General features: G+C 23.3%; 1 protein-coding gene across 1 annotated transcript in view; it reads left to right on the forward strand.

Moving 5' to 3' along the window:
• The first annotated feature begins 6060 nt into the window (after positions 1–6060).
• LOC112688329 (sodium-dependent serotonin transporter) overlaps positions 6061–12498 on the forward strand; it is a 35939-nt gene continuing 29501 nt past the window's right edge. The window contains exon 1 of the mRNA XM_025561482.1: positions 6061–6199. The gene's annotated coding sequence lies outside the window, so the exon portion shown is untranslated. The remainder of the gene's footprint in view (positions 6200–12498) is intronic.

Genomic DNA, 12498 nt, shown 5'->3' on the forward strand with positions numbered 1-12498 from the left:
ATGGCTACTTTAATAAGTGCGAACTGACTTTATCTCTGCTGGTGTGCCTCAAAGCTCTAAACTAGGGTCTATTTTATTCAATATCTTCATATCTGATATACCACTGTCACCATGTACATTGTCCTTTTCGCAGACGATACAATAATTAATTGTGAATCCTGTAATGTCGTAATAACTAACAACCTACAAAATCTATTAATTTTACTTATGATACGAATGTTAAATTTTACGCCTTTACGAATGATGTAAAGGCTATAAAATTCAAATTAACCCTTTAAAAAGTATAGTAGTCATATTTAATATACGTCGCTACTTCACTCCACTACATCTAAAATGTATAACTTGGCAGCCGTCCATCAAATACTTCGGTGTTACATAAGATAAAAGGTTGACCTTTTGGTCACACATGTCTTCAAAACTTTAATAAGCATACCAACGTTTTTCATTGTTCTTTTGAATACTAATAAAAAATCAGTCGTACATAAAAAATATTCAATATTAATATAAGTACAAACAATTACAACGCTCCCTAGTTATCTGGGGTGGGTACCTGTATAGCTATATACATAAAAAAAATTCAAATAAATATTAAGAATAATAAGGAATGCACTATGGTCCATACAAAATGATAATCTGCACAAAGACCTCTAAATAATTAAAATTCAAAATCGTCCAAGCGTCCTTGCTGAAAATTTTAATAGTTCACTTCATAAATCAACAGGTTAACTACACTTAAATTTGCATACATATGCGTCCACCTCAAAGACTTCTAAGACGTGGTTGTCTAAATTACCTTATAAGTTAATTATTATACAGTATATTATTATAAATTATATTACTTCTAATTATATTCATCTTTCTACTATTATTTATAATATATTATATTATTGTTTTAGAATGTATAATCAAACTAAATTAATTATTTATATTGGTTATTTTTACTAGGTATTATAATTATTATCATATTAAAATAGCCAAAAAAATACGGTTTTTATAAATATCCCTAGATTTAGTCTATATAGGAATGTAATAGTTATTAAAATAAAAATAAAAATTAGTGTCAATTCTCTTATCAAAAAAGTATTTTCCATGAAAAATTTTGTAAGAATTTTTATTTTTTAATTTTTTTTTAAAAAAGCCTTTGCCGATAAGCATTATGACTCTTATGAAGCTTTATCAGTAGATACCGTATATATTAAAGTACGATATTATTATTAAATAATTTAACATTTACTTTATAAGGATATAAAAATGTATTAAGAATATTACCCAAAAATGGTCTATAACACATACTTTTCTGTAATTTAAAAAGAGAGATTAACATCAAAATTTCTACATTAATAAGCTTTATTGTTTATTGTATAATACAGTAAAAACAATGATGTATATTTATTTTGTATACCAGCCACGACTGAACATTATATTCATGTTGGTTTTAGATTTGAAATATATGTATAGTAATTTATAACTTTGATATTGAAGTACAATTTAAAACAATAATATGCAATTAAATGAGTTATTTTATATAATATCCAGAATACTAGCAATTAGTAAAAAAAATGTAGTTTGCAAATAACCAGAATATTTAATGATATCACGCGAAATTATTTAATAAAAATGTTAATAAATGCAAGTAATCAAAATATTAATCATAATTAATTTTTTGATATTCAATTTTAAGAGATATTATTGCTTATATTAAGATTATTCATATTTATTCATGATATGAAAAGATTTTAATAATTATGATTAGAGCTTATATTATGATAATGTGCTTGCACAATATCGTTTCTTGGCGTACAATACATTATTAGTTAAAAAATTAAAATCAATAATTTTTGATTTTACCAAACTAAAAATTTAAAATAATTTTTAAATACATAAATAATATTTTATCTATCTTATTTTAATTATAAAAATAACATAATTATACATATACACTTACAATATAAATAATATAGTATAGCCGCAGGGTACTTTCGTTCTAGTACAATGAGCAATTAGGATAACATTGAACGAATAATTATGTGAATGACAGAATTAGACAGAAAGTACTCGTAGTTCCATCCGACAGTTGATATTATAGGTGTCGTTTGAAATTTCTTCATTCGGTCATTCTAAAATTTCTAGAGGGGTTATTGTGGATAATGAAGGATGTATGGTGCTTTATTAATGAACTTTTATATTTCATGTATTGGTAGTTAATATTTTATAACCAAGTTCTTGGTTGTTTTATCATATTAAACCAAATAAAAGAAACATTTTGATGAATGTATGGACTTTTTAAAGGGACTAGATTTCCAGTCTATTTTACAATTTACCACAACGGCTTTATCCCAAATTTTAATGATATAATAACCTGTTTTCTAGATTAATTAATTAATGGTTCAGTACATTATTGTCGTAGATTGTATAGTTTCGATCGAAGAAACTTACATTCTGTGAGTCAGGAAGATGATCCTGGATTTAACTGTTTTTCTTTGGCTTTAAGGTGAGGTACCTTTGGGCTTATATCAAAATTGTAAGGCTAAGTTATTTAATTAAAGTTTCAATAGGGTTCAGCTTCATTATAATAGAGGACATTTTTTGAGTATTATAGAAATACATTTAAAAGATATTTATTTTTTTGCTAGTTTTTTACTTCTAATATAATGACATATTATGTCTTCATTTAATAATCAGATATTTGGTCCATATCTGAATAATTTAGTCTACAGATAGTGAATTTTCTTTCGAATTTTCAGATGTTTTTCTAAATTATAAGAGAATTTAAAAAAAGTTGTAATTAATATTTAACGTTGATCCATACGGTTGTTTAAAATTTTTGTTGATAATATAAGTAATTAAATATTTATGACTTGAAAATTCTGTACAAATTGTAAGTATTACTGTTGATATTTATTAAGTTATTTATACATACATACATACAAATATATAATTATATATTATTATGTAATATAATAATTATGTATCAATCCAATATTTAGTAGAATAGTATGAATGAATTTTATTTATTCGTATTTTTTCAAAAAACTTTCCTGAATTAGAAAATAATAGTTGACAATTTATCAATTGATCTTTATTTAATGTTAATTATATTACTGGTAAATGATTTATATGGTTTTAATGATCAAGTACGTATAGGTGAAACTAAAGTTAAAAGTTAAAGGTGTTTAAATTGCTGAAAAAAATGTATGGTATTTCACTGTAATTGTTATAGATTGGATTGAAAAAAAAAACATAGTTGCTAAATTTGAATTGAGGAATGTTTAAAATCCTGTACGCTCCCTGGATACGCCTATGATAATATTTACAGTAATACAGTTGAAATATAATAACAGATAAACGCTACTAAGTTCGCTAAAAATTTGTATTGCTATTAATTTCTGAATAAAAAGGTAGTTTGGTTTTAAAAATAACTCAAGCTATTTATTAAAAAGGGATTACGGTGCAGCGAATAAAATAAAAAAATACACTTTAAAAAGATTAATTTACTGCACACGATTAAATCTTTGTCATGGTTTTGAAAATTATGAAAAATGCAAGTTATATATTTAACGTTATTCTTAATTGTGAACATACTATAATATTATATATAATCAATATTGGAAAGAATCATAAAATTTAATTTCTTTAACATAATTCTTTTATATACAAGTTATATAACAATTATTTTTATAATTTTTACTGGAGAACTAATATTCATAGAAAGTGAGTGATAAGATACGAATATATGATAGCATCCTTTTTTAATATAGGTATCTAGTTATCTTGATGATTTTTATGTAAACGAAAATCCTCTTGGTTTTAAATTAATTTGTTGTACGAGGTATAGTTTAATTCAATTGTAAAATAATAGTTGTGAAATTAAAATAATAGGCAAAATGAATATTATTACTGACCCGACTGTATTTCAAAATATAATGATTTACTACTTTTCATACGTAATGTGAATTTAGAATTCACTCGAAAATTATCAATGGAGTATAGAAAAAACTACAAAGTCAGGTCATATGTTACATAAATAATACTAAAAGTTATAAAAGTACTTTAGTTCATACACTATTATATTTTCAGGCATAAATAAAGTATATTGGCTAGCTTATATTTGTATTTTATTCAATTGATCCATCGAAAATCATAGAAATTTGGTTTACCTTATGTACCGATCCTGTGAATGATCTTAATTATTAAGAAATATGTTCAGACTTTAAAATTTTTATAAGCCTTTGAAAAATTAATATTTTGAAAAATTCCTTAATTTTGATATATATTTTAATTAATGAATTAATTAATTTACATTATAAAATAATACTTTAAATTTAAATTCATAACTAAATTAGAAAAAAATTTGTAATAAAAATAAAGGGTGATATTATTTTACATATTTTTTATGATATCGCTATCAAGTAAGAAATTGTTTCTTGATAAAATATATATTTCCTATTATTTATCACTGTCTTAAGCTAATAAATTACAATTATTATATATTATTATATGCTCATTATAAATATATTAAAATCGTATTATTAAATATTTATTATAATAGGATATTGGGGTGTTTAAAATAAATAAATGGATTTATTTACTATTTTTTTCAATAATCTTATATAATTTACAGTTAAATGAATTCTTATATCATAAATATCTGATCATACTTTGGTATCTGCATTGACTGCATTCTACAGTTAAAAAATGCAAATCAAATAGAATATTAATTTAACTCTGAGTATTATGGTTCATTTATTCTCTCGCTTTCGGAAAAAAATTAAAAGCAAATCGTGCTACATGTATTGTTTAAAGACAAATAAAATAAATATATTGTTGCATTATTTTACAACAGTTTGATAAAAACGTTCCAATCCAATAGGCAATAATAGTTGAGAATATGGGTAAACTAATTATTACGAGTACATTGCATTCTATTTTACTATTTTAACTACATGTATAAATATATGTAAAATATATTGTATTGGATAATATAAAGCTTATGTTATATGAGTTAACTATCAATATTTTGTGTATGCATTATTGTTTTATTATTTTATATTAATTTTGCATTTTGTTTTTTTTCAAACTAAATAATTCCTTTAAAATGTAAAAAAAAAAATAAAAATTTTTTGAAGTTAATTTTTATAACATTTATTTTAATATTTTGAGAAAATTAAATGTCATGACAAGACTAGATGTGTTCGACGTTCTCATATATAAAATTTTCATTCTTAATATATTATTAAATATTTTTATTTCTAAATTTTCAACATGTTATATACAACGTTGGTATAATAGTACCATTAATTATAAATACTAGTATTACTAGTATTTAAAATCAATGATAGTAAGTTATACGTAAATTTTCATACAGCCTAGCTTAATTCATATAATAAATTTAAAAATTGCATATAATATGAATATTTATTTTTGGAATTTGTTATTATTGTCATTAATATTAATATTATTCTTGTTAAACATAAATAATTATATATAATAACGGTTGATTATAAATTTTACGAGAGTAAATTAAAAATAAAATTGTATTTTTAATAAATCAACCTATAACTATAAATTAATGTATATATTAGACTCATGATTATGAGTCGCCTTTAGTCTGTCCATTGTAATTGTTTTTAACGAACGGATATATATTTTTTTCAATTTCATCAATAATTATTATTTAAATGTTAAAAAGATACATCGGTTAGTAAGTGAACAAAATTGTTTAAACAATAATAAAGGCAATTTATAAAATATTGAGTGTATTTTAATATACATCAGGAGAGTAATAGTCATATCTACATGACCAATCATCATGGGAGTTTTTGCTAACGTATTATTCATTTTTTTTTTTATCGTAAATTATAAATATCTTGATTAATGAAGTTTTTGTCGTTTACTTTTTCGCTACTCGTGTACGCTAACAAGGTAAAAATTTACAAATTGTGGATGGATATCTGGTTGTGCGCATGCTGTTTCGAACGTAAATTATTTCCGCCCCTTCTTCAGACTCCGTGCACTATATATACATGGGACACCGGGCAACTATACAGGGATATAATATTGTCTGGGCTTTAACGGTTTTTGGGTGATTTGAGTTTGGTCGCAGTGTATTTAGCGCGCCGGTAACAGCTACACTACTGCATCGGCGGCACGCGCCATGCATTCCTTGGTCGTCACTTCTCGCAAACTAGACCGCCAACAGGTAATATTTTCACATTGCAATTATTATTATTTTTCGTTAATTTAATAATTCTAGTTTATTTTAAAAAAACATACTAACAGGCATTTGTAATATTTTATATATATATATATAAATATTATTTATGTAATTATTTGTCGTAACGTTTTACGAAAAATAATATACTATTTGATTGTTTAATAATATCAAATACGTACGAAATCTTTATTTAATTTTAATTTTCTTTTTTACTTTTTAAAATAAATAGTATCTATCCGATTTTCCGATTTTTTTTTTTTTTAGAAGGAATTATAATATTTCAATTAAGATTGTAAAAAAATTATTTATAAATACATTTTATTTTAATAATGTTTATAAATAATTAACTTTTATCTTAGTCTGAAGAAATAAATATTAAATGTTGATAATTATTAATTAATTATTTGAAAACTAATGTATTTTTTAATTTATTTAAGTTATTTTAAAAATATTTATAATAATATAAGTTGATACTTTTATTATAAACGTAAGTAGGTTTATTTATTTTTTAAAGTATTAAAATAATTATAAATACCAAAAAAAATAGTTGATTCAATTCGTATAAAATATAAATATTTTATATCGTTAACGAAGACAAATGGCTTAATATAATATTGGTTAAAGAAACTGAAAGGAAATTATTCAATTTATATTAAATTTTTTCTTTTTTAGTATTGTTTTACAATTTTATCGAAGCATTTGGTGTGATAAAACATTTTTTATAACTTTAGAATAATATTGATGGTTCAATCAAAGGTTATCTACATTGTTATTAATTTATTATTTTTTTTAATTTTATTTTAGATGTTCCTTTACAAAATAAGGAATAATGATTTTTCATAAAATACTGATGTATAATGTATAAATCAAAAATTAGAATTTCTACCTTCAAATTTATGAATCTAACATAATGTTTGAAAATTATATCAATAGTTAAGATTTAATTAAAATAAAGTCGATATTTTAAAACATTTAATTAAACAATTATTCTATAATATATTAATTATGGATATAATTATGAAATGTTTTGGAACATTTTGTGTACATTTTAAATTCATTATTTTTATTAAAATACTAGTCATAATAGTTATTCGTAAAAATGACTAATGCATAAAATATAATATTAATTTATATTTAATAATCTAATAATATTAATATTATATTAGATTACTTGGTAATTCTTATAACAGAAAATTGAAGACCATTACTTGATTAATTTTTAAAATAATCGATATGAACAGGTTGTTAAAATTATGTAAAATATTTAAGTTGTATATGCATTTTTATAATGGGTTTATTTTATCTTTCTTAGAAAATTCATCAAAAATTAGTTTTAAATTACAAATTTTAGTTTATTTTTTGAATGCCATGAGTAAAGCAAAATATTTATATCCGAAAAATGTTATAGTTCTTTAAAAAATTTCTCTGAGAGCCCTATTTTATAGCTGTAACTGTTATTTTTCATTATAATTATAAGTTTATTAAAAACAATACTATTCTCCATTTCGATTTAATAAGAAAGTCATAATTTACACAATAATTAAATTGTTGATTTCTTTATTTTTGTAATACTGAATATTGATCGAACATAATAATATTTAGATAAATTTATAAAATAAAGGCGTGTTCATTAAACTTATAATTATAATGAAAAATAACAGTTACAGCTATAAAATAGTGCTCTCAGAGAAATTTTTAAAGAACTGTAACATGTTTCGGATATAAATATTTTGCTTTACTCATGGCATTCAAAAAATAAACTACACGCCTTTATTTTATAAATTTATCTAAATATTATTATGTTCGATCAACATTCAGTATTAAAAAAATAAAGAAATCAACAATTTAATTATTGTGTAAATTATGACTTTCTTATTAAATCGAAATGGAGAATAGCATTGTTTTTAATTTTCAAGAAAAATATTATGACCTATGATAATATATATATATATATATATATATATATATATATATATATATATATATATATATGTGTATATTAAACTGGTATTATTGTGAAAAGGTAAGCTACATGTGTATCGACCTTGACGACAATGATAACGTTTTCTACAACAAGGGGACAAACCAAGAATTGAATTAGAAAATATCGATTAGCATATGAGTTTACCCATTTTTTTTTCTTATCCTACTTCTGTCTGCTGTTACTGTTATTATTAATGGATTATTTAATGAAACAGACAATTTAAATAATAAGAAACAAAGTAGTGTTTTATTTAAAGTATTTTTGAAATAAATGTATGAGAATTGTTGCTCGGCTATATCAAGCTCATGAATTTATTTATTTCTCAAGTCTTTGCAAAGTGGTTGCATTAAATCGCAACCTAGGAAACTATTTTAAATTATAATCATTGTATACCTGGATTCTTTCAGTGTATATATCAAAAACAAGTAAATGCTGTGCTGTGTGAAGATAACATCATATTTTGTTTGATGGATTGCACAAATCTTTTTGTTATGATTTTAAGTTGATATTTTCATACTTAATCATATTAATTTATGAATAAGGTACTTAATATAAAAATATTATTTGTTTTGGATGTAAGATGTTTTTTTTTCAATAATGCATTAATATTCATAAAAATACTATACTTTTTTTAGTTTCCAGTAATTTGAAGAAATAACTGCCAATACAATATTTTTATTTTTTTTTAATCTAAACATAATAATATTTTTTTTGTATTGTTACATTCGTGTCCAGCAATTATTTTTCAGCTCGACTTTTCGTTTGAACCAATGCTGTTCTTCTGTGTAACAGAAGTTATAGAACAACATTACTTTATCTATTTTTTATCTTTATTTATCTTATAAACTTTAGTACAGTAGTTTTTATTCATAAATCATATAAATTGAATGTAACACAAAAAATATTACAATGGCACAGTAATTATTTAAATAAAACCTAACCACATGAAGACTTTAATTAAGAAAAAAATATTTATTGAAAATTATTCAAACAATCTGACGAAGAAAGTAGTTAATTTATAATTATGTAAACAAAAACAGCAATCATTTTGTAAAACAAGTAAAAAAGATATAATAAAGTAAAATTTATTTTTTTCTTAATTCAAAAGATATAAAACATACATTTACTAATAACCTTTTGGTTCAATGTTTTCGATATAAAATCGGAAAAATACCATATCCTTATACACGATCGTAGTTAAACAACTGTTCTATCTGACAACTAATTTCTAGGTCGTTAAATTATCGTATTCTTAAGTTTTCTTAAGTATTAAGAATTCGTATTCGTATTCTTATGTTTTCTATTTGTGCAACTATCCTTGAAATTAAGTATTCCTGTACTCAGTTAAGTAACTCAATAGAACACTGAAATACATGTACAAGATATATTTTGGATACTATCGACAACAAAGTTTATTGAAGTTGTTGTGGTAAGAATGTTGAACATCTTTTAGATTACATGTAGGCCTCTATAGACTAATATTTTAAAATAGCACCAATCCTTAGTAACAAAAAAAAAAAATATGATTACACTCATACTTTAAAACAGCTCATAAATGAATTCGATTGTTTAAAAGTGAAAATAATAAGTAAGTCGTAATGACATTATTATTGAACTATGTTATATCCAGCACAAACGTATCGTTTATTTTTTTTAATTAATTATTTAATCAAAACAAAAACGTCAACTTATTTTTATTTAACCTAATTAGGAATGAAGTTAAAACTCATATACTATATAAATATATACATCATAAATATATTATACAAAATAAAAAAAAAATTGTCACACTTTAACTATTGTCTTATGGATAATTTAAGCAACCATTAAATCATAGAAACAATATAAACGGAGTATTAGATATAAAAATATACATAAAAAAATAATAACTTCAAGAGTATTGACCGATGCAACTAAATATATATCCTTAACGGTATTTCAATTAATGGTTAATTAGATATTAAATATGTGTTAGTAGAATTTATCTAGATGAGATTATCTTACTATGTTGATTAATTGAAACTTATTATTGTTTTAACTCATTTATAAGAAAAATTACTTAATCTTTTTTGTGCGGGTATTAATACTATTATATTTGCATTCAAAACAAAAGAACAAAGTATACAAATTATCACTTATAAGAGTCTCCACTTAACAGTGACCACTAAATTATGAGTAAAGATCAATCTACAACACTTACTATCTAGTTAATAATATTATTATAAAATATTGTTTACTGTGATATATTGTTAAAGCCAAAATAAATTAGAAAATGGTAGTAATTTTAGATAATAAACATTAAATTTACAATAGTAAATCGCAATAAAAATTAAATACTACATTTACCCTAATTAAATTCAAATTTCACAAAATAATGTACACCATGTGTATTTATTTGCTTTTTGAAAAGTCTATAAATTACATGATAAACTATGAAATAAAATTGTAACCAATTAATATTAATTAATAAATTAAATTTGTTAAATTATAGTAAACACATTATAAATTATTATCAACCGTATTTGTTTAGTCAACATTTTAATGGTAATAATAAAATATTTTGATGTACTTATAATTTCTTATATTAGGTATATTTTGCATCGTGTCATCAACATGTTTTTATTATTGTTAGAACATTTTATTTAAAGATTTTAAAAGTAGTTTGTGAATACATAAAATTAAAAAATCATGAATACTTATGTATTTCATTATAATAATATAATATATTATTATCATATATATAAGTTATAATTTTGAATAATTATAATTATAGTTGTTATCTAGAAAAACACGAATTGCTCGATTTAATCAATCTCGATTAGAACGCTGATTTTTTATGGCAATCTGTAAATATCTTATTATTAGTGGAGCTTTTAGGAAACATTAAAATTAAAATTCATATAATATTTTTAAACTTGATTGTTAATAGAAAAAAAAGATTTTATTACATAAAAACGAAAATAATGCATTACATTTTTTTTTTTATTAATGTTCGAAGAGACCTCCATTATTTGTAATACAGAGCTGAAGTTATTGGACCCAAGCGTTTTTAACATTTTCTAATGTCTTACGTAAAATATTTTGAATATTTTGTTCAATTTTGTCACGGAGATCAGCCAATGAACACAATGGATACACAAGATTTTTCAAATAACCCCATTAAAATGAATCCATTGGTGTTAAGTCGGGCGACCTAGGTGGCCAAAGCACTAGATTATTGAAATTTGAAACAATTAATTTTTTTGTTATAATTATTAAAAAACATATCTTGCTCTAACTTGATCAATTTTTATTCAATTTTAATATTTTTTTTGAACTGTTTTAAAAAATATGATCAAGAAAATGGCTATCTCAAAAATTGAAAATTCTTAAATGCATAATAAATTTTTTTTTGAATTTTTGAATTTTTAAAAAAAAAATTAATTTTATGCCATTCAATAAGAATTTCCATACTAAGTGTTGTAAAAAAAACCACGTTTAAATATATTCATTTCCCGTGGAGATATTAAGGGAGATACGGGACTTATGGGATACACTGTATATTAGTATAAAATAATGGTTGAGCTCAGTATTAAGGAAATATTTAACCAAAGAAATTAAACCATATTGACATAACGAAAATGGCTATAAATAATAGAAAAGTTTATAGTATATGAAAAATCCAATACCCTTTATATTATAATATATCTATACTACTACAACTACTCAGTAAGGACGATTTCGAAATCCAGTCCAGATTCAAAGGTTTAGTTGTGAAATGTTTCCGATGTACCTATAATCGTAGCTGTATGAGGTATATAGGTTTTACGCGTCATATCGTTCTGTTATTACGGCAAGGTTTAGATGAATTTATACTCGTATGTAATGCGCCAATTATACCTTTAAGACATGACGGCTGATAACAGATTTTTCGTTGATTTTGATTATTACCAATGCTGGATGTTGTTTACCGGATAATGGGTTGGGGGGTGGGCTGGATGAAAGGTCATGTCGTCTCGGTGACGGCGGTAGCACACGCCAGTCAAGAACAGCAGCAACTATGGGGAACCTGTGAGTGACAAACGATTCACGTCCGCCCTTACCGCACCGGCTAAATGCCACACGACGTAGTACGACTTGTAAAGGATTACGTTCATCCCCTCGTATACCCCAATGCCGGTTGGTCATTTCATATTATTATACGTCTTTTGCGCGTAAAATAATGTTTGATAATCTTTCATTGCACGCAAATGCGATCTTGAGATATTTGGCGGCAAACATTTTCAGAATTTCTCCTTGATCTGCACAGTCTGGTTGGAGC

This window comes from Sipha flava, unplaced genomic scaffold (genome assembly GCF_003268045.1).
Source record: "Sipha flava isolate LNK unplaced genomic scaffold, YSA_version1 38_pilon_pilon, whole genome shotgun sequence".
Taxonomy (NCBI): Eukaryota; Metazoa; Arthropoda; class Insecta; order Hemiptera; family Aphididae; genus Sipha; species Sipha flava.